At 42.8% G+C, this 27,561-nt stretch overlaps 1 long non-coding RNA gene across 1 annotated transcript in view; it reads left to right on the top strand.

Moving 5' to 3' along the window:
• The window catches only part of LOC147032539 (uncharacterized), a 50,887-nt gene that overhangs the window by 14,679 nt on the left and 8,647 nt on the right, over positions 1 to 27,561 (top strand). Inside the window, exon 3 of the long non-coding RNA XR_015052093.1 lies at positions 16,225 to 16,302. This is a non-coding gene — a long non-coding RNA (uncharacterized LOC147032539). The remainder of the gene's footprint in view (positions 1 to 16,224; positions 16,303 to 27,561) is intronic.

The raw sequence follows: 27,561 nt of genomic DNA, 5'->3' as shown, positions 1-27,561 counted from the left end.
ATTTTTTATCAAAAAAATGAAAATAATCCAAATATTATGACAAAGCTAAACATATGTACTTTAGCCTGAAGATCAAAGTACATGCTCATGCAAAGCCATGAAAAGCTGATCCAAAGGCATGACCACCAAATGCATGGCCATGCAAGAGAAACATATAATATGAGTCCCCTTAAAAGGAATTTCAACACAGGAGGACGTGATGCCAATCAAGTTTGAGCAATGGTTGCCAATCTATGGTTGTTCATCCATGCTCTTTCCTTTTCAAATGCTGGGCATCAAGGAAGCAGCATGTATCGTTTGAAAAGTCTTTGGAATGACTCGGCCAGGGTTCTAACCACCAAATTCCCAGACTCAAAGCAGATACTCTAACATTTACACCACCAAGTTTGGTGAAGAAATTCCTTTTTATGAAAAAACTGGAAAAGAAAATCAAAACATTGTGACCATAAAGCTCAGCACATGTACTTTTATCCCCAGATAAACCAAACCACTTGGTCAAAGCTTATCAATTAGCTTATCAAAACAATACACATGAACCTTGGCCCTGATGTCAAAATGCATTGTTGGACAAAAAAAATCTGCTGATTATGATTTTTGGCATCGTCAGCAAGACAAAATGAACTTGCAAAATATGGTTTTGCATGAGGCAGACTAAGTGATAACAAATCACATGAAGGGTACCGAAGAGCAAAATAAGTATGGCCCAATTTGCATAACCCACACATCATCAGTGACCAGACAAGATCAACCAATCGATGGAAAGTGTGTAATGTCCACAGAGCAGGAGATGGACTGAAACTCAAAAGAGTAGGGTCTGATGGTCATGTGGATTTGCAAATACCTGAGAAAGACAAGAGATGGAAATGAGAGTACCCAAGCAATTAACTTGGGCCTAGTCTTGTTCTTCATTTACATAAATGGCCACTGATGTTTTGCAAAATCATATTTTCATCTTTGTAGAATATGTCGAACAATACCGCATGCCACCAGCAGCCCGGCTGATTCCCTCTCTGCTGACGTGGAAATAATCAAATCCTGGCCTGACATGTGGAAGATGCCATTCACTCCAGCGTCCAGACAAATCTCACATTGTCCCCCGTCTTTCTGGAAAGATCACTGAATCAACTGACCAATTAATTTCCACAATCAACCACTGGAAGAGGTTCAGTTGCTTGAACATCTGCAGGGCCTCAATATCAAAGCTGACCTTCCCTTCCAGCTGAAGACTATGGGTCCACCATCTTGCCAACTCCTTCTAAACTCACACTTTACAAGGCCTTTGTCCATACTCAATGGAGTACTGCTTTCCTCTGTGGGGTGGTGCCCCTGCTTCACACTTCTCATGCCTGCATGCTGTAGAATTCAAAGTGTTTAACATCATTGTCACCTCCCACAAAGAATCAGGACAGGACCTACTGGTAAGAGTGAGGTTCATGGAAGATGAAGGTAGAGCTGACAGTGAGCCAAATGTAAAGGGAATGAACGAACAGGAAAAGGGGAGAGGGAGGAGGGGAGGAAACTCCTCTTGTTGTGAAACTCCCAAAATCCAGAATTTTGGGAAACTGACCCAGAAAAGACTGACTCCCCTCATTCATGCTTCTTTTTTACCACCTGTGGAACCAATTCTTCCCTCCAGGTTTTCAAGAAAGCTGTTCACCACCATCTCAGATGGTGATCTTTTTCCAGCAGCAGAGGAAGCAATAATCCTTCAGAGGAAGCAATGATCTTTTCCACCCCTGTTAACTCTCTCCAAGCCCATTCCCTTCCAACTTTCCTGTTTTTCTTCTTGAGAGTTTGCTTCTGTGTCCATCTTGTCCACACTCTGTGTCCTCCCCAAGTCCTCCATCTTCCTGACATCCCTTATTTTTTAAAAATTCTCTCTATTTCGTCCCTTCTGTTGCTGTTTTCCCCCTCCCATTCTGCTGTTCGTTTTGTTCTGTTGTATCCTGATCCATTTTATGTTCTAGCTCCTCATGACTCTGTGCATATTAAACTGAAACAAGCAAGTAAAATGGTTGAGTTTGAAAATGTGAATCAAGATAATAAAGGTCACATGTCATAATTGGTGGTGACAAAAGATGGCTGTGCCCAGCTTGCATACAAAGCTTTGGAGGGAAGAGGAACACAGAACAGCCTCTGGAAGGTGGTTCCATAGACGGGAGAAGTGAGAAATAAAAGGGTTGTGATGTGCATTCAGCCTGGATTTTGAAGTTGAAGCTAAATGGGGGTTACTGGAAAAATGTGTATCCCAGTGTAGATAATGAAGGTTGGAGAACTGAGAATGGAGGAAGCAATATTGAAGAATAGGTGGTAGAAAACTGAGAAAGCACTGACCTGCTTCAATGTGATCGAGAGAAACAGACCTTGTGCTTCGGCCTCATCATGGGAGCTTCCAATAACTTTGAGAGCTTTAGATTCCATAGAATCCAGGAGAGACAGATGTGATTCTTAGGCACCAGCCCATTGCAGAGATAAGTACCCCATTAAGCTATAGACAAAGGCCTTATAGACTGTGAGTAGCTCAGATTTTACAAGGAAAGACAGATGGATGAAGGGTGCCCAGACTGCTGTTGGCTTTGCAAGCCAGCTTTGCTAGTGGTCAACCCAGGAGAGGTCATGGCTGATAGTGAGGCCAATAAGGTCAAGAGACCTAATCTCTTCCAGTGGATGACAAATGAAATAGATGGGTTCGCTTGACTGTCCTTCCATAGTGAAAGGGTGAGACTGAGAGATTTTACGGGCTTGAATGACATATTCTATTTACTAGACCGGAATCTAATTATTCCCAGATCAGGAGAGAGACAAGTTTGTAATCTGTTTTTCTTTTTCTTTAACCCACCTCTCATCTGGTGTGTGTGTGTGTGTGTGTGTGTGTGTGTGTGTGTGTGTGTGTGTGTGTGTGTGTGTGTGTGTGTGTGTGTGTGTGTGTGTGTGTGTGTGTGTGTGTGTGTGTGTGTGTGTGTGTGTGTATGTGTTTGTTTTTCTTTTTCTATCTTTCTCTCTTTTTTGCTCCCTCTCTCCCTCTCTCCCTCATCATTTTCCAGTAACTTCTTTGTTAAACTCAAAAAATCCAAAATGACAGCTCACCTCCACTCAATTGTTTCTCTTTTTTTCTTTCTAATTACCTCCGCCACTGAAGGTGGAATGAGGTTATGTTATCACCCCTGTCTGTATGTTTGGTACTTGTGAAAATCGAAGATTTTTCAAGTATATTGGTTGGTTGCATGTGTTATTTTGTCTGTTTGTATGCCAATCGACTACAAGTCACAATTTTAAACCCATCATCAGGAAATTTCACCATCTTGTGGAGTTCATCATAAGCAAGAAGCCTATTGTTTGAGGTCAAAAGGTCAAAAACATAGGCCAAAAGTCAACAACTTTGTCAAATTTCTAAAATCGTCAACTTTCATCTGATTGACTTGAAATTTGAACAGGATTTGCATATAAGGTCACGGAAATCAACCACCAATTACATAATTATCTTTGAGGTCAACATTGGCCAAGAGGTCAAAATAGGCCAAAGGTCAACAACTTCGGTGAGATTTCTAAAATCCTAAATTTTCATCTGATTGATATGAAATTTGTAGAGGATTCGCACATCAGGTCACTGAATTTAACCACCTATTATTTCTGTGGTCCAATTTGTTGAAGTGATTTTGCAAGTATCGTGCTCTGCACGACATCTTTCTTGTTTGTTTGTGAGCAGGATATCTCAAAAAGTTTTGGACGGATTCAAACTAAATGGCGGGCATGTTGTGTGTGTGACAAGGCCAAATTGTTCTGATTTTGGTGAAGATCCAGATCCATATTTTTAATGTTATTTTTCACCAGGGATAGGGGTAAAATGACATGTTGTTGTTCGTCTTTCGGCTGCTCCCGTTCGGGGTCGCCACAGCGGATCATCCGTTATAATCTGCATACTGATTTGGCACAGGTTTTATGCCGGATGCCCTTCCTGACACAACCCCGGTCGCCTCTTACGACACAGGGATAAGGATTGGGTTTCACCATGATTCCAGGCTGCCCTACACCCTCTCATAGCGCGGCCCAGCTCAGAGCGCCCGTCCTCAAGCGATCCTCCAACCCAAGCCTCCGAGTAGCCGGATTAAAGGTGCACACCACTACGCCCGGTAGTGGTAATATGATATATAGCTTGATATTAACAACTTTTGGATGGATTTGGACGAAACTTGGTGGACACGTTGCGTGTGTGACAAGGACGAATTGATTCGATTTTGGTGAAGATCCAAATCCGGATCCGGTTACGAGAATTTTTTTGTTTTTAGATCCTCGTGGAGGATCTCTAAGTCTTACTCATGTTGTTGTTCTTCATCTTCTTCTTGTGGACTTTTTTTGTTTCAGAGCCTACAGTTTTCATCGAAACTTCCTGAAACTTGGCATATATATGTAAAAATAACCTGCGCAGACAGTAACCATCTCCGATTTTGAAAATTCCTCCTAGAAAAAAAGTTATGACGTCAAAATATCTCCGCTAATGGAAATCGCCTAAAAAATTATCTCCGAAACTAGACAAGCTTTTTGAATTCTGTTTGCGTGAATCGAACAGGGCATTATCAGAGATGAATTCCCGCACATATGATACATCACTATGAAGTCGTATCAATTTTTATGACGTCATTCCTATTTTTTGACATTTTTTGTTTCACAACCCAGAGTTTTCATCGGATCTTCGTGAAACTTGCCATGTATATGCAGAAAGCCCACGCGCAGGCAGTAACCATCTCTGATTTTGGAAATTCTTCCTAGAAAAAAAGTTGATGTCATAATATCGCTACTAATGGTAATCGCCTATACCATTATCTCCGAAACTAGGCAAGCTGTTTGAATTTTGTTTGCGGGAATCAAGCCGGGCATTAGTACAGATAATTTATCGCAAACCTGATACATCACAATGACGTGATATTCGTTTTTATGACGTCATCGTTAAGAGGACGAGGATCTTAGCTCATTTGAGCTTGTTTAAATAAATTTTTCACCATTGAGAGAGGGGCCAAAGACGATATATAGCAAGATATTTCAAAAAGTTTTGGGCGAGTTATGACAAAACTAGGTGGATGAGTTTGGTAGTTAATAAGAACAAGCCGATTCGATTTTGGTTCAGATCCAGATCTGGCCTATCAGTGGGATACCAAACGTATATGAACTGTTCAGCCTCGCGGTGGTACGTGCCCCACCGAATGCAATTCTAGTTTATACCGTGAAAGCACTTTCATGAGTCATTAATTTTGTTGTGTTCTGCGATTCGCACTCCTCTCTCCAGGGATATTGAACCGATATGTTTCTTTCCGTCTTCTCATCCAATTAGTCCTTACGTTTGTTTGTTGTGCCAATGTGTTGTCCCACTTGATCAGGTAATACTTGGAAGAAATCAATGGAAGTGCATTACCTTCTACTCCTTCTTTCTCTTCCATCATTCGAGATGTTGCATATAAAAAAAAAATCTCCTTTTAATGGTTGCCTTTATTCAATAGGTAGCTGTAAGTGACACGTTTTCCTTATTTTTATTTATTTACTACATATTAAAGAAACGTTTGGTGTGGCATTAATCTAAATATATATATATATATATATATATATATATATATATATATATATATATATATATATATATATATATATGCAGGAAAAAGCATCAAATATAATGTTCTTTATCCTTGAAATTCTTAAACTGCATTGTCTCTGCAGCTGGTCATTCGTTTTTACGTTTTGTGCAGGTGATTGGCTTGTATTCATTAAATCCTATCAGGTTACTTACTTTGTACTTTGAACCTTCAAAATGTCTGTGTAATTAAATACTTCACTTTCTCCAGGTGGGGGTATTCCCACAGAGAAAAACATCAAATATAATTTACTGACATCACTTTCATCAAATGTATTTTTTCACATTCATTAAATGCCTTTTGCTATTCCGATCAAAAATATTTTCCACCTTTTCATGCAACGTATTTTAACACCACATCGCGTGATTTTGGTGAGTGAGCTTCATGGTCATTTTTCTCCATTACTGTTGGGCTAAGAATAAGTGTTTCTTCACTTGCTATTGCAAGCCTGGTGTTGGCTGAATGGTGAAGGTGACTGGTTGATCTTGCAGGCATTATGTGCCATGACCTCAAACAAATTGAAACAAAAGCCCTCTCACTTACATCGTACCTAAGGTGTCCTCGATCACATGTAAAAAGTCTTAAGAAATCCTGCATTGGAAAGTCCTGAAATCAGTATTTTTTGGATTGTGGGAAAGCATATGAAGGAACTGTCAGACACATCATGCTTCAGGAGATCCGATCTCCTCGTCGTGCAAAAGGCTGTGGAGTCTGCTTCGGTCACCAACAGTGTGATGGTCGGCGATGACACAGACCTCCTCGTCCCTACTGTGCTCGAGTCTCATGACCTGTTTTTTCACCCAGGGCCTAAGAAAAACATGAAGAACCCTCACATCTGGAGCATCAATGTGGTCAAGGAACAGCATGGTCCAGACATATGCAAACACATCCTCTTCCTCCACGCTATCCTTGGATGTGACACATCTTGCCTCTACGGGATCGGGAAAGGAGCTTCTCTCAATACATTCAAGACAAGCAGTCACTTCTGTGAGCAAGCTATGGTGTTTGTTGCACAGTTAGCTTCTACCGATGAGTAGCTTCAGGAGAGAAAGCCTTGATGATCCTCTACATTCTACAATAGGGAACCCAGTGAAAAGCTCGACCCTCTGTGACACAAGCATTTCTGTGAGTCGGTGGTTTCCGGCGTGTCTCACGTTCAACCACGGAGCTTACCACCTACATCAGTAGCAGCAAGTACTACAGCTTCTATGTATTCTTTCAGGTTTAAGAGTGGAAGGGATCTGGAGATGGACTCCTTCTAAAAGAGTGGGAATTGAGGTGCACATGCAAGAAGCATGACATTGAGTGCATTCCCACTTGTGTAAACTGCAGAGAATCTGCTTGTACAAACATAAAACAGTTGGCATTTGGTGAAGATGAAGATTATGGCATTGTTGACTTCTGATTGCATAGGAGTTTTTTTTAGGAGAACATATTTAGGAGTTTAAAACAGGAGAGATACCTTTTGTTGCAGTTTGGTCAAGGTTGACAAAATATTTTTTCACGAAATGCCTGTACTATGAAGATCTTAAGGTGTTGCGTCCGAGGCCCGATCTTGCCATTCAATAACACCAGGTGGGTTGACTCAGCCCGTCTTCCTTGCGAGGTCGTCAAATTGAGTACCAGCTTATTGGAAACAGGGGGAACTGCATCAGTGGCACACCCACGCTCTCAGAAATGATGCAACCAACAGCTACAGGCTGCATATGAAATGATGACTTGCCATTGCAAAGTTGTTGGGTGGTCTTGCAAATAAGTTAACCGAGAGGTTTTGATTGGTTAGGAGAGTAGCAAATGCGCATCTAGTTGGTTCATGGATTGTGTAGTTAAGGCCAACCCGAAAGACTCGACTAGGTTGTGGAAGCAGTACATTTAGATTAAATGTGATCTATGGTTACGCTGTGGTATTGGGTTGGTTGGTTTCTCGAGATGAAGTTTTTAGATCATTCGCAGTTGTATTGTGAAGGAGGTCAATTTAGTGTAGTTTTGTTTTTCAGAAAGACACAGGCCAAGGCAGGTACCAATTAGTTAAGATGGTGGTCAGGAAGCGAAGTCGAACAAAGCATATAGCAAAATGGGCAGTAGGGGAACAATGGGCAGATACAGAGACAACATGCAGTTTGAGTAGTGTTCAATGTTTTCAGCTCTATGGGAGATAGAGATGGAAATTTTCCAGTCTGGGAATCGTTAACCACATTAAAGGGGTGTTACAGGAGTAAGGGAATACATTTTGTTGATAGGAGTGGAGTTCTCTATGCAAGTCGACATGGCTGAGAAGAAGCCTGTGGAGCAAGAGGGCCATGAGGCAGCAGGAGTAGCAGAGGAGGGCATTCAGTTATGAGGGGTTGGAGTATTCAGGCATGGGTGGAAAAGGGGACTAGATATACCAGGGTTGGGAGGACGAGAAGTCCGACAGGAAGGAAGAAACCAGAGAGATGATCATGGTTGGACTTCAGATAGTTATGAGATTAAGTAAATAAATAAAGTAAATTTTACTGCAGCTAACTAGAGCGTCACTCATTCGAGTGAATACCTCTGTATGCCGGTCTGGACAGTTTAAGTTTTGTATCCCACAGATAGGCCGAATGTGCATCCTGACCTGAACCAGAATTGAATCTGCTTGTTCTTGACATCTACCCAACTCATTCACAAAGTTGCGTCATCATCCGTCCACAACTTTTTGAAATATCCGCCTACGATATTGTTTTTGGCCCCGTCTGCCAATGGTGAAAATCACTCAAAAATTAAAAAAAAAAATAACTTTCTTATATCCAGATCCAGATTATCAATTCGTCTTTGACACACACCAAGCCGGTCCACCAAATTTCGTCCAAATTCGTCCATAACGTTTTGAGATATCCTGCTCACAGCCAAACAGACAAATAAACAGACATGGGAGAAAATATAACCTTCGGTGACGAAAGTAATAATGCATGTGTGTCATACAATTGTATTATATGTTGATATTGCAGGGCCAAGTGTGAGTCCTTTGTTGACCACTTTATAGCCCGTGCATGGTGCGAGTGCCCAGAAGGCCTACTCGTGCTCTAAAGACAGGCAAGTCCTCTTTGGCAGCAGAAACTGGTCGCCTAGACAGTTGTTCATCGCACACACACCTCAGTCCATTCAAAACCATTCACACGATTCATAAACATTTTTCTATGACATACAGTTCATATGATGTAGTGCAGTCATTCTCGAAAGAATGTCATGTAGTTGGACAGCTTCACTCAGAAAATACCTGGTGACTCCTCGCTGCTCCAGTATGGTGTGCTCTTGGAGCGTGCAGCTATATTGACAGCATGATTACGAGCGGCACACTTTGGGAAGTCAGGTACGAAATGACGCACACAGTCACATTTGCCCCTGTAATATCACACATAACAAAATTGAAAATTATATTACGTGCATGCATTGCTGATGGTGAAATTCACTTTGTTGACTTACTTGTGAAAAGGGAAGAGTAACGATTATAGGGAGATTTCTATTTCCAAGCAAATGATTGGATTAAGATATGGGGAATAGGCAACATGGCGGAGGAGTAGTTTATACATTTAGTCCAAGATTGCGACTGGAACCAGTCTGTAGATAAAGCTACTGGGGTGGGGATAGGATGAGATCAGTGTTAGACCTAGTTTTGGAGATTGATTGGTATATGGTGAAGCTACGTATCTTGGGATAATGTGGGCAACTGACGTTACGTATCACAACTGACTTTAGTATCATGATTTGTCTTCTAGGGATATAAGTTGCAGCAGGCTCCAATAATCACCAGAACTATTTAGGGCAGGAGTTTTCTTGAGTTCCAGCAGTTGCACGCTTATTGTTCCTTGAAAGATACCGACGGTCTTTAACGTCCACCAGCAATCAATGATGGCAGAATTGTCCCTAAATGAACGTCTATCGGAGATATGCTGCCCGAAAATGGAAGAACACAGCATGTTTGAATTTCGAGATGCTGTTTTTGTTTTTCAATGCTCACCTCATGCACAGGTACTATGTCATCGAGTTCACCTATCTCGGGATCGAACTACGCTTCTCTAAGACATATTGTTATGGATTTGGAAGTTTACTGCACTCAACATTCAGGTCCTATAGATCAGTTATATCGGTAAGTACGTGTTGCCATTTAAGGTCCCGTCCCTGGTCTAATGGGTAATTAAATGTTGCTGTGCTGTGGAGTTATTTTAATAGTCAGGTTTTCTTTTCTTTTTACACCACTAACATCAACGCCGACGACACCGCATTACCCTCACCTTCACTTCACTTCCTTCACCTCGCTCTGGCTGACGTCATGGTGGGCGGAGTTCAAGGAGGGGCCGCGCGGTGGCCCTCGACCAATCAGCATGCAACGAGTGAGGTGACCGTTGCCCGGCCAATCAGACTTCCCCGACTGTGTGAGGGGCAGTCCACGTGATGTCACCACGCCCCCAGGCCAATCAAGGAGTTTGCTGGCCGTTTTGGCCAGTGGGAGAGACGACGAGCGATTTGCGTGCCGAAACCAGCCAGTGAGAGAGGGAGGGTCGCGGGGAGGCGCCCCCCCTCTGAAGAGGGGGGGTATAATTATGGGTGCAGTCTGTGCACGGGGAGAGAGTTTGGTTCTGGAAGGAAGTGAGCATCTGCGTGCAAGGTGGTTCAGTGCGAAAGCGTCTGCGCACGGAGTAGTCAGTGCAACGGAGGGTCTTCTCCTGCCAGCTTCGCCTGGAGCCCGGCCGTGAGGGCGTCTGGATCGTCTGGATTGTGCTGGGGGTCCAGTTCTGCCCTGAGGACCTGGTCCTTGAAGACCGCACGAGGCGGAAAGGTCAAACAGACTCTCACCTCCAGCTCGACTGTCCTCTGGGCTGGAGGTCCAAATAAAGACCACATTGGTCTGATTCTTGTGTGTGTGTGTTTATGGCACCAGTCTGATAAGTAGTGAATTGTTAAGTGCTTTTTGGTTGTACATACGTGCATTTCTTTTAATCGGTTTAACTCTGCTCTTTTGTGCTCCCCTGCCCCATTATAAATAAACCCTGATTGTTGAATGTTTCAGCTCGTTGGTGTCCCTTTGTCCATTGGCTTAGCGTGCTGCGTGTTGGAAAATTAGCTAGACTGTTGCCGCTGTAATGGGACAATTGGACCGACGGATCTCGGCGATCAACCGCTCGGGTCGCACACGGTTTGAGTACGCTAAGCCGCTCGTTCCGTACGGGTGCCGTCGAGGGTGAATTTCCCCGGTAGTTTGGACCACGTGGGTATTTAGGTAAACTGAAATTGCCAATCGACCCTTCCCCACGTGGTCGACCTATTGGCGAACTTTGGTCCGATAAGGGGCCCGTCGGCTCCAGAGTAATCCGGGTGACGACCTATAAATTCCGGGTGATCGGTAGAGCCAACTCTGCTGCTCCATCTAGCAGTCGTGCTCACGGCCGATACCCGGCCCTGCAACAATATTACTTATACGGAGAGATAGAGGAGATACTGTGGATGCAATTTCATGTGAAAGATGAAATTTGAACAAAAAAGGACATGCAGTTCTGTGTTCTTCCATTTTTGGCCAGTATGATGGACCACATTACCCTGCCTGTGAAGCAGCAACCTGACAGTTTATAATGAGGTCGAGAATGAAACTGAGATTAAACAGATCAAATGTAAGTGTGCCATCTGTTGGATTTAGAAAGCATTTACTTGAAATATAACTGGACTGGAAGCAGATTGGCATTTAATGAAAGTAAATGGACAAAAGTTAGTAAATTAACTAGACAAGACAAAAGAGAGGATTAGAGGGGTGTGACAAAGAATATTTAAAAATATTAGTAAGGGCTTTTTAAAATGCAGAAGGGAGCAAACATGGATGTTACGGAAACTCCAAAATTAACATGTGGTGGAAATAGCACCACCTTTTGTGGTCGCCGGTATTACAAATCATCTTCCTTTTTCTCATAATTTGGAGAATGATATGTTGTGATCAATAAAATTTCTTTCAAAAATAACAAATATTACAAAGTGCATTTCCAAGAAATTACAAATTTCCCCAGGGGTCACTTCTCGGGCCCCCGCTTTTTAATGTTTTTGCCTTTGACTTGCCTTTCTGTGTCCGGTGTAACCTGCGACGGTATGCTGATGACACTGTTATTCACAGAGGTATCTCTCGTCAGGATGATGAGCTCGCTCTGCAGAACGATTTACGTCAGATTGACATTTGGTGTTCTCTTCATAAAATGAAACTCAACGTTGATAAATGTAAATTGATAACCCTCACTCATTCTAGAAACTCACCAAAACCAGTTTACATGATAGGTTCTCAAACTCTTGAAATCACGAACCATGACAAATATCTGGGCTTGTCCATTTCCAGGGATCTTACCTGGAAGCTCCATGTTTACACAGTCGTCTCAAAAGCTACCAGAATGACTGAGTTTATCAGGAGACTTGTGAATTGTAAAAATGCTCACACACTCATTAAGCTTTACTATGCTCTTGTTCAACTGATCCTTGAGTACGCTGCCCCCGTTTGGTGCCCGAGTACTGTGTCCCAGCAATCCTCTCTGGAGGTCGTCCAGAGAAGATTTACCCAATCCTTTCTTGGTCTCCCAAAGTGACGTATACCAAGTCACGGTGGTGACAATATTAATTATTCCCTCCGTTGCTCCAGCTTGGTCTGTAATACTTGATGAACAGGTTTAAATATTTATCTGTTGTTTTTCTCGCAAAATATTTGTATAACAGATTTGACATTGCTATTGATAATTTTGTTAATGTTAATCCAAGACAAGTCCATAATGTTGAACAAATGCTTATATATCATTCCCTTATTGTCAAATTCCCTCGTCTGTGGGACACTTCCCACTGATGTTGTGGACCGTTTTATCTTTGGTCTAAACCCTTTTATTAAGAACCTTGAAGAGCATTGCTTGGTGCCAGATGTGAAACTGATCCCTCACCATAACTTACCCATCCAGGTTTATTTTATGTCTGGCTAATTATAGGTTTTGAAAAATAAATATATATGAAAAATAATAAATGAAAATAAATGAAATGAAATGAAAAAAAGAGAAAATGAAATGAAATGTGCAGCAGCACATTGCTCATGGAAGGTGGTCCGAGAAGTGTGTGCCCACCCGCTAGTAAAATAAAAGCCAGTTAATAGAGCTGTTGGCTATTTCAGAGGTAGTAGAGAGGAATTAGTTAGTAATTAAAATGACATGGGAGGCTATTAAATCATTATTTTGCTTCATCACTTCCACTATTGCAGGTAATGTACTCGCAGCAGAAATGTTCTATTTAGGAGGAGGAAGTAAGGAGACAGCGAGAAAGAGAAAAGCAAAGATAAGACTAGAAAGGCACTCGGTAGAGTGCATACCTCCGCCACGTAATGCCTGATCCACAAAAATATATCGGGCCCAATCAATTGCAGATATCTTTAATCAGACTATGTATCGTTTTTGACTCAATCTCTCAATGGTGAAAAATCACTTTTAAAAATGGAAGCTTTCAGGTAAGGTGGAAATAGCAAAGAGCGGGGTGATCAAAACAAGTAAAGCTGAGATGTTCTCGGAGCGTGGACTATGAGAACGTGTTGGGTAAAGAAGTGGCAAATGCACATGACTATTGAGAAATGTAAGGGATTGGGCAGGTGAATGTACATGGAATAATCCAAATATGGAGGACATGATGTTAGCGGTGGTTTTGGAGCATGTAACACAGACGAAGGATCTAACAGTAGAACACAGATACTCTTTTTGTGATTTGTGAATCTCATCAAGTTTGTTTCCAGCTATATTGGTTTTGAGATACCATATAACATGGGGAATGATGGCAAGTCTAAAGAATAATACAAAGTCAATGACTGAAAGGATGGCGTTACTTTTGTACATCATCATCTAAAATATGAAGCTCCTTCTAACCATTCACTGACTGATATTCGTGTTCGGTAGCTTACGGGAGACAGAGAAAGCTGTAATTTTGCATGCCAACGGACATCGAAGCCAATACACTCGGAAAAAGAAACCACAGAAACGTGGGAAAGCGTCCGTAAATGAAGATGTCCTAAAACAAGTGCAGCCTTGTTGTGCTAACTGCAGATGGGGACGATGGGAGGTCGTACTGCGACTGCTGCTATTTATTGTGTACCTACATATGAAGCACGGTTTGTTATTGCTTACAATGTGTAAGCATACCCCACTAGTATGTGCGTGTATATGTATAAATATATTTCAAGAAAAAAAAATGTGTCTGTTTGTACGTTTGTGTGTTTTTTTGATTTGAACGCACTCCTGAACCGCTGGACGGAATGAGTTGAAAATTGGTGGTTGTACTCGGGATATGCCTGGAAAGATTTTAGGTGGTAAAAAATTTTCCACATCCCATGGGATTCAGGGTAAAAGGAAGACCCCAATTCTTTATTTGTAAATAGTAAGTGTAACAATAGTGGCTGGTCCAGGAGCTAACTGGATTAGTGATAGGAAGCAAAGGGTGGCTGTGAGTGGGAGGATGTCTTGCTGGGAGGATGTAAGTGATGGGGTATCTCAGTGGGGGGGGGGGGTGTTCAGTACTGGGACCATTATTACCTTCGCAAACTTTGTTGCGAAGGTTATGTTTTGATCGATGTGTATTTATTTATTTGTGAATATGTGTGTTTGTTTGTTATTCGCATAACTCCAAAAGTATTGAACTGAATCGCAGCAAATTTGGTGGGATGATTGGTTATTATCCGAGGACCATTTGATTAGATTTTGGGAGCGATCGGGTCAAAGGTCAAGGTCAAGGTCATGAAAAGGTCAAAATCGTCATTTTGCCATAGTGCGGTCGATTTTTATCCAATTTGCATGCAACCAATGCCAAAATGTTGTGAATTCAATGCCCAATCTTGTGATATACGATATGACACAGGAAATTTAATGTTTTTAAGCCATCATAACACATATGAGATGGCAGATGTGGTATGGGATTTAATACCCTCACAATCAACGGTTTCTGGGTGGGGGGGGGGGGCAAAATGTAGCGTTGGCGAAGGTATGCGCTCTACTGAGTGCCCGTTCTAGTTATTCATAGCTTACATCAATCATTGGGATAGTTGGGTGCAGAGTTGGCTTTCTGAATTTGCAGATGACACAAAGCTTGGAGGCAAGCGAACAGCGCTCAAGAACCACAATAACAAGAACCACTCAAGAACTCCACATAACAGCGCTTAGACCACAATGTGTGTTTTAAAGGAAACAAAGCTAACAGCGCTCAAGAACTCTACGATTTTAAGCCAAGGTGCTGGGGATGGGTAGGAAGAAAGAAAATGGAGATTACATGATGCAAGGGACAGTCTTGGTGTGTGTCACACAGGAGAAGGATCTAGTGGTGATATAATAGATAAAGGATGTAGGGTATGGGGCAGGGGGAGGTAAGCAGACAGCACAATACCAAGCAGCCACAGATCAAGCTTTGAGAGTTTTAGGTTGTATTCCTCGGAGGATAAATTATAAATTGAAAGAGGTAGTGTTAACACTGTATAGGAATTTAGTGAGGCATCATCTGAAACATAGTGTATAGTTTTGGTCACCACATCTGAGGAGGGACATAGCTGCCAGAGAGAAGGTTCAGCATTGAATGACTGGATTGATTTCTGGTTCTCGGTAGATTAAGCTATGAGGAACGTTTGAAGGAGACAGGACTTTATCTTTGGTGTAAATAGGAGCCGTGCGTGTCTGTTCATGTGTCCGTGCGTGCGTGCGTGCGAGTTTCACCCATCGGTTAGACGGTTCGCCTGATTCCACCCACAATTTCTATACTTCGATGGTATATGTCATATTGGTCTGATATTTCATCGGCCTCCTTTGTAAGGCTGGTGCTTTCTGACTCTCTCACCGCTTTATCATTACTCAAGTTCGATCTAGTTTCACTTTTCATCATGGCTAAGATGGTTTTCGACTTGGTTGCAAAAAATGGGAATAAAATCAGATGGATATTGACGTTTTAAAAGGTAAAATGCATTTTAATAGCCGTTTCTGGTCAGGCATGATGTGTGTGGGGGTGGGCTTCAGTACAGGGTTATATTCAGTCGATTTGGCTTCAGTACAGGGCTAAAGGAAGAATTGATATTGATATTGATTACCATTAAAACCTCCAATCAAGTAAAATGTGTCTGTAGCATGCTGTATGTGCACATTTATAGCAAAGTGATGTACAGTACATGTAGTTTGTAAAATAGTGAGGATTCACAGGCATACTTCATCACGTCAAACTTTAAAAAAAAAAACAAAAAAAAACGGGGCAATACCCCTGGGCACTCACCTGGTAGAATAATGATACTGAGGAGGAAGACATCGTGGGATGGAATCAGCAAAATGTACCGATGTACCGATGTTATGGGCCCCATTCATTAATTTTTTAATGTTGTGAACAAACTTTGGTACATACTGGGTGATGAAGGTTGTGATCAAGTTTCATCGAAATTGTGTGTGTAGTTTCTGAGAAGACACCAAAGACATATTTTGGGGGTCAACCTCGCCACACACCTCGTTAGACCCCTACAGGGCCCAAAATTTTTTTTTATGCGGTACACAAATTTTGGTACATACTGGGTGATGATGGTTGTGGTCAAGTTTCATCAAAATCATGTGTGTAATTTCAGAGAAGTTGCAAGTGTTTATGGATGGATGTATGGATGGATGATACGCCATCCCATCAGCTCCCCGGAACTACCTTCCAGGTGAGCTAAATAAACCACTTCCTGTGTGTATTACAGTCCTGTATTCATATGTCTAATACTGTGCTATATAATCTCCAAAAGGCATAATTGATATTTTTTCTGTATGAATTGTTCTCTGCTTTGATCCAGTGACCAGATATCAGAATTGAGATCAACAGCATATCCTTCTGGCATCAAAACAGCACAGAAACCAGAAGGGCACTTGGTAGAGCACATACCTCCGCCAAGCCGATTAGTTTACGTTTTTTATCCCACTGAAAGGCTGGATCTTGATTCGGACCTTCACCAAAATCGAGTTGACTAGTTCTTGTCACCTAACCAACTCAACCACAGAGTTTTGTCAGAACTCGTCCACAACATTTTGAGAAATTGCGATATATCGCTCCTTCTAACCACTGACTGCCTGACTGACTGATATTAAAGATCGGTGCTTCTGGGTGACGTAGAAAGCTGAAATTTTGCGTGCCAATGGACATCGAAGCCAGTACCCTGGAAAAATTCACAGAATTGGTGGACAACATCCATAAATGAAAACATAAATAAATGAAAAAAAATGCAGGTGAGCGCCCCGAGACAACGGGGAAGCATGGTCATTTTGTGCGCCGATGGACATCAAAGCCGATACACTGGAAAAAAATCACAGAACCATCGGAAAGCATCCGTGAATGAAAATATAAATAAATGAAAATAAATGCATAAAAATCAAATGGAGGTGAGCGACTGAGACAATGGGAAAGCACGGTTCATATGCTTACACAATGTGGAAGCACACCCTGCTAGTATATGTGTATATACTAGTTTGTGTGATGTCTGTCCCCCTTCAAAAGGATGATTTAAGATGGGTTTTAAAGGTCAATCTTTTAACATGACTGTGTTCACTATGGTCTTTTTTTTAGGATAAAAAAGACAAAAAAACGTTTTCAATTAAAGAGTAATTACGTCACTTCTTTTGGAAATGTAGACGGTGACTTGCAACCAGGCTTCAATGGCGGTGTACAGAAGCGTTTAAAAAATAATAAATACAAGGTGCAGGGAGGTGAAATTCGCTGTACCTGATGTGTAACGCACACAGAGTACGAGGGCCAGTCAATAAGTAACCTTGAAATATTTTTTTCACTAATTGCTTATTACATTTACGTGTGTAACAACTGTGATTTTTCAACATAATCTCCATTGCGTTCAATGCATTTTTTCCAGTGCTTTACTGAGGCCTGGACTCCTCTCGAAAAAAATGTTGGCTGCTTGTGTAGGCATTCGTGTGCCGCCTCTTGGACCTCTTTGTCGGATCGGAAAGTGGTCCACCAAGCGCTGCTTTAAGTGGCCCAAAGATGTGGTAATCCAATGGAGTGAGGTCTGACGAGTTGGGTGGATAAGGAAGAGACTCAAAATGCATGTCCTCGATTGTTGCAGCTGTAGCATGAGCAGTATGTGGCTGAGCATTGTCATGCTTCAACAAAACACCGTCAGTGAGTTGTCCATGAAGTTTTGATCTGATTGCTGGTTTCAGATGATTTTTCAGGAGGTCGCAGTATGATGCACTCTGGGCATGTAATGCTCTACAAGTGGGCCTTGGCTATCCCAGATGTGCGGAATTTTTCGCGTTTTGGTGACGTTGAATGGCACCACTCTTTGCTTGCCCTCTTTGTTTCTGGCTGAAAGTAGTGGACCCAGCTTTCATCCTCAGTCACTATGCGCAATAAGAAAGTGTCGCCTTCTGTTTCATAATGTCACAGAAGTTCTTCACCTGCGTCCACTCACCGTTCTTTCAGTTCGGGTGTGAGTTTTCAAGGCACCCACCTTGCAGACACGTTGCGGAACCCCAGCATGTTGTGAATGATATGGTGTGCTGAACCATAGCTAATGTTCAATTCAGAGACCACTTCATCCAGCATAGTGTGACGGTTTTCCCTCACCATGCGCTCAACTCCTGCAACCATTTCTGGTGCATCGGCTGTATAAGGCCGGCCCGAGTGAGCAGCATCTGCCACACTGGACACTCCACTTTTAAACTTCCTGTCCCAGTCGTACACCTCCTGCAGCAATAAACACGCGTCACCATATTGCATCTTCATTCTGCAATGGATTTCACTGGGATCCACACCCTCACTTCCCAAGAAACAGATGACAGAGCGTTGCTTCTCCCTAGTGCATGCTTCTAAGTGAGCCGCCATCTTGGAATTACTCGACTGCCGACATATGCTCAATGTTGCCAGATCTAATACAGGCAAAACATGACTCTTACCCACAGATATAACATATGTCATCGACGACACACGTGACATTCTCAAATTTATATCACCATTTTAAGTTTACTTATTGACTGGCCCTCGTAAAACCAGCGTTCATTTACATACGTGTGATGTCCAATAAATAAAGAAGAAATAAGCACACCTGACACTAGGCTGAGGCTTCAGGCTTTGGCACGCTCATGAGGCTCAACCCTCAAAATGAAAGCTTATTTGGCAAGTGACCCATATTTTGCAGGTTTGACCCGTTTTAGTATCGTTAAAACCCATTTTGGATGGAAAGTACGAGCGATTTCAAAAATGCAATGTTTAGCTTCCATTCCACTCACAAGGATTCACACACACACAGCGACAGATCTGTAGCACTCTCTATCCGATATGCAAAGTACCGTTCTCGTCTGACTCCATCGGCTGTGTTACGTCATGAGCTTTACCCAACCGACCAATTCCTTCAATCCTCATCTGTAGGCATTGTCACTTCCTCTCGTCTACCATTTGTCATCACCCTCAATCAATGGGTAGGCCTAATCCCCTTCCAATCCACTCTTCGACTTCTTACTGTTATATTTATCGGAACTTTTGAGTATCTTGAATGATGCGATTCGAATAGTTTTCATTCGTGTATAGGATGTCCACAAATTACCGTTCCAAATTCAAACCGTGATAAATTGAAAAAACGAATGAAATGGGATCCAATGATGTGGTTTGATGCTTGCAAATGAACGAACATTTCTCAAAGTTTCATTATCAAGATTTATCAAAATCATCATATCGCATGAATCACCATTTATCATCACTTGATCTCTATAAACCAGGCAACGCTGCTGTTTATTTTTTAAAATTTTTTTGGTGGTGGGTCTCATCGTCTCATCAACAAATCGTCTCATCAATGGATGTTGGGTGGTTGATGATGTGTGTTTTTTTTTTAACCGAAGCCCATGCCCCGAGTGTGATGTTGATGTGGCGCAGGCATGATGGGCTGAATAGCCTCCACCTGTGTCTAATTTCCTTGTGTGTTTATTGTGGGGAGGCTATTTGCAGTAAATGTGATGTCACACGTCACAGGTGACTACTGGAAACGAATAAAGCAAATAAAACTTTGAGAAATGGTATGTATGTATGTATGTATGTATGTATGTATGTATGTATGTATGTATGTATGTATGTTGTCTTACTTGGAACCTCCTAATCATCACCGATTAGTCAACATGTTGAATAGCGTTTTTACCACGTTTGGGTAACCCTTTGCGTCTGGTGCCGGATTTATGGTTGTGGAGACCCTGGGGCACACATGGGTGGTGGAGCCATTTGTACATGTAATATGTGTGTGTATGTGTGTGTATATGTGTGACGTGTGTGTGTGTGTGTATATAAGTGTGTGTTTGTGTGTATCACTATGAGGGAAGGGAGGGGTTGTGTAAACAATCACCCCTCAGGGTAATGTGCTAGTTGGCTACATTGGAAAGGAGGTGATTGCGAGGGGATCTGATTGAGATGTTTAAAATAATGAAGGCTGTGGACAAGACAGTTGAAGTGGAGTTTTTCAGCAGAGTGGACAATATTAGAACTAGGGGCCATAGCTTGGGGGGGTAAAGAAGATGAGGGTTAGGACAGTTTTAAGTCAGTGGTCTTTCAGTTGGAGAGTGGTTCATGCATGGAATGGTCTCCCCGGAAAGGTAGTGGCATTGGAGGAGTAGATACGTTTGGGATTTAGATAGGTACCCGGATGTTTGAAGGGAGAGGGGTACGGGGATATCGGCAGGACTTGTCGGTAGCTTGTGTGTGAATGGATGGTGATATTGGGATCGGTGCAGCGCAGGCATGACGGGTGGGTGGAATGGCCTCCTTCTGCACAAAAGTTCCTTGTGTATCCTTGTGGGAGTGTGGTCGTTGAGCATGACCACCTGTACCTAGGACATAACCTCAGCCCCTGTTGGTATCCCCAGGCGGCCTGTCCATATCTGTCCGTTTTGTGCATAATTGCTGAAAATCCCAGAGAGCTCTCTCTCTCATGGGAGGGAGCTCCAAGGGCCATATAACCACGTTCATATGTGACCACCTATAAATTGTGTGTGCATCTACATAATGCATACAAATCGCAAGTCCATGGCAGTCGTGGGAGCCTCGGGGTCACATTTTAATTTTGATGGACATTACTCTTCACAGAACGTTGGTGCTGCTGAAGCAGTCTCTTGCGGAAAGGGTTGTACTGGGTAATTTGCCATTGCCTTCCCAGAATTGTTTATCTGTGCTCCATCATTTTAAATGTCGAGCATCGTTGGAAGGAAGCAACACGTGACATAAAAACAAGTTTTTGGGCATGACCGAGGATTCAAACCACCGACCTCCCAGACTCAGAGTAGACTCTCCAACCATTACCCCATCGAGTTTGGTGAGGGTCATTTCACCACACTCATATGTGACCATCTACAAATTGCACACACATCTATATAATGCGTACGCAACACAAGCCCCCCCCCCACCCTCGCTAGCTTGTATAACTACATTCATATGCTACCGTGTACAAATTGAGTACGCATCGACACATCGTAGAAGTAAGAGAATTAAATGGATTATTTGTTAGTTAAAGCAATTTTAACCCTTCCACCTTTCTGTTGAGGGTGGCAGTTAATTATAAAGAAGTGGCTTGCTGACAGAACGTGTCACCTGGACAGACGAAAGGGCACAGGGAGCTACACCTGGGGAGAGGTGAGTTGAAAACAGAGGCCACCAAACTGTGTTTTATGAGAGAACAGCAGGCATGTTTCTGTGTCTTTTGAGAAATGCCAATGATGTCGTGAGCTTGGTTTCCAAGCATTCAGGTGAGACAGGTGTGAAGTGGTGGTTCCAGCCTGTATGGAAGATCAGTACTCGATTTAACTGTGGACGACGGTCTTGTATGTTGTGAGAAGTTCACATTTATCAAAGAAGGACCGGCTATGATTGAGCATGCCCATGCACAGCAATTTTTGAGGCAAGCTTTTATAAATTGTGTGCCCAGGAGAGGTCATAGCTGATGGTGAAGCCCAGAAGTTCGAGAGACTAAACTTATTCAAGTTGTTGATTGTGGAAGTAGATTGGAGGGTTCATTTGACAAGGGCTGGCAGGATGGCCTGGAGGTACTCACACTCACCTCTAAGCCGACTAGTCTGGGTTTGATTCTTGACCCAGCTATAAACTGTCATCCTGGTGTTTCACAGGCAGGGTGATTCATCAATGTGTGTGCGCTGTCTCTCGGATGTATGTTAATCAGGCGTCCCGTCTGCCAGCATTCGTTGGTGCATGTTAAAGATCTCACGGTGTCCTTCACAAAGAGTAGGTGAGCCATTGCTGGCAGCATGGCCAAATGCCAAATTGCTGCCCTAACTAGTTGAACGTCAGGCCTGGCCAGCTGGTTTGTGAAGACTTGGGCCAAGCTTCCCCTGGTCGATCCTACAATGCGGGGTAATAGTGGCTGTTAAAGAAGAATAAGATGAAAGTTAATTTGACAATCCTTCTGGAGTAACCGGTAGGAAATGCAATGTTTTTTTCTGTCCTGAAATTAGTGTTCCAAGTCTGAAACGACGATATGATCCTTTCCAGGCGAGCAGACAGTGAAACTGCTGTTTCCAGTTTGTCGAGAGGTCGAATGGTATGGTGTAACTTAGAGTCATCTGCAAAGAGGAAAAGAGGGTTTTTCCAAAGCTTCAGAGAGATTTTATCAAGGCTAGGAACAGAACTGGACTGAAGATACTGCCTGAGGGCACTCCAGCCTCCACTCGGAGTTGAGATAAGAGAGTTTCATTGAAAGTTACATGTGCTGATTGCGTGAGTGGAGGAAATCAGCAAGCCAGGAAAGAAGGTGGCCTTGTATTCAACAGGCAGAAAGCTTGACAGGTGGAGCAGTGTGTCAGACGATGTCAAATTCCTGAGATATCTAGAAATACCTACCCACGTAAAGGCTCCTACTTCACATTCAGGCCTTTATCGATTCTTGAGAAAGAAGAAGCAGCACATATACAAAGTTTCGTGGCTTGAACAAAATCTTAGCTGATGCTCAAAGTCAGAGATCAGGACTTTGTAGAAAAGGAAAAAAACAATGTCAGCTGCAATGAGGGATTCCAAGACTTTCCCTGCAATTGTCAGTTAGCGAACATGTCTGTTGTTGAGAAAATCTGTCATTGTACCTTTTCATGTGTTGGAGTGATTTTTCGTTGTCTTTCAAGCAATGAGAGATTCCCGAAGGTGAATGTCAGGCTAAAGATAGCAGATAGAGGATAAGTGACAGCAAGCACATCTGAGTTTGAGAACACAGACATTTTTACCTTCTCCGACTATTGATGAAAGAGAGAGAGGGGGAAAGAGAGGAGGAGGGGCGGGGGGGAGAAGAGAGGGGGAGAGAGAGAGGGGAGGAGAGAGGTTGGGGGGGAGAGAGGAGAAAGAGAGGAGGAGGGGGGAGAGAGAGAGGGGAGGAGAGGGGTTGGGGGGGAGAGAGAGGGGCGGGAGAAGAGAGAGGGGGAGAAGAGAGAGGGGGGAGAAGAGAGAGGGGGGAGAAGAGAGAGGGGGAGAAGAGAGAGGGGGAGAAGAGAGAGGGGGGAGAAGAGAGAGGGGGAGAAGAGAGAGGGGTGGGGGAGAAGAGAGAGAGGGGGAGAGAGAGAGGAGAGAGAGGAGGGAGAGAGAGGAGGGAGAGAGGAGGGAGAGAGGAGGGAGAGAGAGGGAGGGGAGAAGAGAGAGGGGGGGAAGAAGAGAGAGGGGGGAAGAAGAGAGAGGGGTGGGGGAGAAGAGAGGGGTGGGGGAGAAGAGAGAGAGGGGAGAGAGAGAGGAGAGAGAGGAGGGAGAGAGAGGGAGGGGAGAAGAGAGAGGGGGAGAAGAGAGAGGGGTGGGGGAGAAGAGAGAGAGGGGTGGGGGAGAAGAGAGAGGGGTGGGGGAGAAGAGAGAGGAGAGAGAGAGGGAGGGGAGGGAGAGAGAGAGAGAGGAGGGAGAGGGAGAGAGGGGGGAGAGGGAGAGAGAAAGAGGGGGAGGGGAGGGAGAGAGAGGGGGGAGGGAGAATGAGGGGGAGAGCGAGAGAGAGGAGATAGAGAGAAGCGAGAAGAGAGATTGGGAGAGAGAGGGGAGAACCCAACTCTGTAGTATCAGCCAGGGTGATTTACACTTTTACAATAACATGCTCAGAGGAGTCAGGTGGGGCAGAGGAGGAAGAGGAGATGTTAGATGGAAAGTTGGTTATTACTCTTTCCAGAAAAGAGGACACACAGTACCATGAAGAGAAATCCCCTTGTTGGGAAGTTGCCGAATTGGTTCAGAGCCATGGACTCACTGAAGGCCTTATCCGCAATGCCATGATTGGTTGTTGCAATGCAAACTCCAAGTAAAGTGGCATGGTGGCAGTGGAAATCGCCACAGATGAGGAATAGAGGGTTGGGAATGGTGGCTATTATTTGGTCCATGTTAGCAGAAAGATGGATGTACATTCAATCATAATTGTGGAGTATAGGCAGAACATGACGATGGTAAACATTAGATAGTAATGGAGAGGAATGCGCAGCCAGAGGCATCCCAATGGGTTAGTACAGATAATCGTCAATAGGAGATGGAGCTCTTGATCGAATCAACAATCTCACCATTGTGGCGGAGATCTGGCCGATCATAATGGAAGAGAAGGGCTGGGAGGATGGCCCAGAGGTATGCACACTCACCTCTAAGCTGTCTTGCCTGGGTTCGAATCCCAACCCAGCTATAAACTGTCATCCTGGTGTTTCACAGTCAGGATGATTCATCAATGTGCGTGCCGTCCCTCGGATGGACGTTAAACGGGTGTCCCGCCTGCTATTATTCGTTGGTGGCTGTTGAAGACCCAATGGTTTTCCTTCGTGAAGAGTAATGCGAGCTATCACCGGCACCTTGAACAACTTACAAATTGCTGACCTAACGACTGCTGGGAAGGAAATGGCAATCCACCTCATATAACCCTTGCTCAGTAAGCTGCTTCGGCATCACTGGTGCACTGAGAAGAGTATGGTACATGAGAGAGAGATAGAGATAGAGATAGAGATAGAGAGAGATAGAGATAGAGATAGAGAGAGATAGAGATAGAGATAGAGATAGAGAGAGATAGAGATAGAGATAGAGAGAGAGAGAGAGAAAAAAAAAAACAGAAGAGTCTAGGACATCCTCTGAAAGGAATGTTTTTCTTGAACACAATCTCAGAAATTGCAGCAGCAACCCATATGGAAAGACTGTTAATGTTACAATGGAGTCTTCGAAAGTCAGATATCCATACTGTTCGTGAAGTGGGAAGAATATAAGCTGAGGGTTGGGTGAGTACTGACAAACGATGGGGCTATGCAGGGAAGGGTAAAGAGATGCGTGGGGGGGGGGGGGGGCTGCGGGCAAGTAGGGGTTAACTGCCTGTATCTGCACTCCCTGCAAATATCAGTTCATTTCAGAAATTCCCAAGCCAACTAAAACTGTCACTGTTGTGCTTCCCAGGCCAGGCATTGCAATATACGAGTACACTGCACCGTCGTTCATCGGGACGCTGAGCCAAGCATCCCATTTACTAAGCATTTGCTTGTGGAAATAAAAAAATCCCACAATGCCCTGCACAACAGTAGGCCATTGTGTGCCGGTACCCTGGCCAAATTCCAGGTCTAATCTTGAAACGGCACCCTGTCATGGAGCGGTGATCTGTACAGGGTTCGTTCTCAGCCAGGAACGTCCACCACTTGCAAGTGAATACTCCCATGGTTGGTGAGGAGCTGGTCTGGTCTTCTCTACTCTGATATAATTTTAGACCAACTGATTAACCATCATGTATTGCGTGGAACAGAGGATGATTTTCTGGCAGGTATTGAAATATTTTGATTAGAAATAGAAGCCGTTTTGTGGGTCGAGTGGAAACATGTCAAAGGAAACAAAATTCTTCAATTAGGAAATCTGGCAGTGAGTGGGGATCTGCTCTCCAAGTGAGCAGTGTCGAGGCACACACTAACACATCTATTTACATGGAATCCGATTGATTTCGGGACCCACCATTGATGATGAACTTTCCATGCACTGGAGCTTTAACAACAACCATTCAAATCATCATCATGGTGATGTGGCTAAAATGGAAAACGTATCAATCTTTAGAGGGTAGAATCCACATTGTATTTTACTTCGTTTTAATTTGACTGCGTAAGCTGTTCCATTTTACATATTTGAGATTAATTTTATGGTTACCTTTGCTACCACGTATGTAAGTGTGGTCGTGGAGCAGCAGGGGCCAGAAAAGAGGCTTATCTAGCAAGATACCCACACCAGCAGTACCACATTTTCTAATGTGGTTATTATTGACCACCTACTATCCCTGTACATGAAAACCAATGATGCCAGTCTGGGAAATGGTGGTATTCTGAGAAATAGGTCAATTAAGTTCGTTGACCCCTGAATTTGGCAATATTTACTAAAACTGCTATAATTTATATAATTTTCATGTTACAATACCTTGGTATACATCAAACTGATCCTAAGACAATAGGCTATAACATGCAATAACAACAAAAAAAAAAAACATGTGGCTGATAATTGTAAGTGCAGAACCAATTTTATTACAAATTTTGCCCCCAAAATCCAAATTTATGCATTTTTCAAATACTTTTAGCATCACTCAGCACATGAATAATATAAAAGTATCAAATATTAAGCATTAAAAAGTTTCTCTAGGGTCTGCTGCAATTATTCATATATATAATAATATATTCTATTATCTTAAAGGTAAATCATATTTTCATCACATTTTGTCCAAGATGTCTGAAAATACCTTAAAATGGTATTATTCAATACTCATGGCAAATGACCATTAATTTCATTTGAAATGTCTTTGAAATAATATATTGTTGTAAGGAATTATAATTGTTGATGAGTATATCAATAACACACAGGGATAGATCCAGAATTTTAGGAAGGGGAGGGGGAGGGGGTTACAAATACCTATTTAGTAACACCCCCTCCCCCTTACTCAATATCACTAAATACATATGCACTAAAAAAGTGCCACCCCTAAACCCTGAACCAACCCTAAAATAATGCCCCTGACAAAGAATATTGGATCACATAAGATGATCCCATATGCCACAATAATCCTGAGATGACCCCCACATTCCTGAGATGGTCCCCACATGTGGCACTGCTATAAATAGCACTCTCATCAGCCATGAGTTTACAATGTATATGAAATTAGGTCAGTCACACTTGAACAGATGCGATAGACTACACATACTGCAGCATGTTTTATGTGACACCCTCTTCTCTGTTAAAATGTAAGTATGAAAATATTTGTTTCTATTTTTTTTTTAATTATGAATAGTCTTGTGATGAAGATATATTACCATGTAGCAAATTTTCTGATGGAAAAACATGTGGTATACTGAATGTTTTGCCTACAGGCTGTTGAGCTGGGGTTAAATACTATTGTCATGAGAATGTGTCTAAAATGGAAGTCATTACTGCATAAATTTTATGTAAGGTACATGGTGTTGTGAAAAATAACCCCCCTAAAAGAATAAAGTCCTACGAATAGGGTTTATCCCTCGGTCTAAAATACTTATGAATTTACATTGAATTAATTTCAATTTAGTGGATTCAATAGACTTATTCTGCCAAACTATTGGTGACCAATATTTTTTTACGCTTGCAGGCAGATCCACATTTTGTCTTAGTGTACTCAAGATTACTTCAACAGCACTGAACAGTCTATTATTACAATATGGATGCAGAATTTGACACTGCTCCCATTGCCAAGAAAGCAAAGGAAGAAGATACCATTGACATTGATAAGTGTCTTTTCTGCACAAAATCCTTTTCAAAGGAACAGCCAGTCACTCCAGTTCTTAACAAACTACGGTCCATATTCTCAGCATGCAGACAACGGAATGACTCAGTTAATCAGAAACTTTTGGCCCATGAATCTGATATAATTTCTGGAACAGTGGTATTCAGGTATCACAGACAATGCAGATGAACATATGTAAGCCAACATCACATCAGAAGAGCC

Source organism: Eptatretus burgeri, chromosome 2, assembly GCF_056783735.1.
Source record: "Eptatretus burgeri isolate ZD-2024b chromosome 2, Ebu_testis_v1, whole genome shotgun sequence".
NCBI classification, from domain to species: Eukaryota; Metazoa; Chordata; class Myxini; order Myxiniformes; family Myxinidae; genus Eptatretus; species Eptatretus burgeri.
This window is presented reverse-complemented; position numbering and strand designations above follow the sequence as displayed.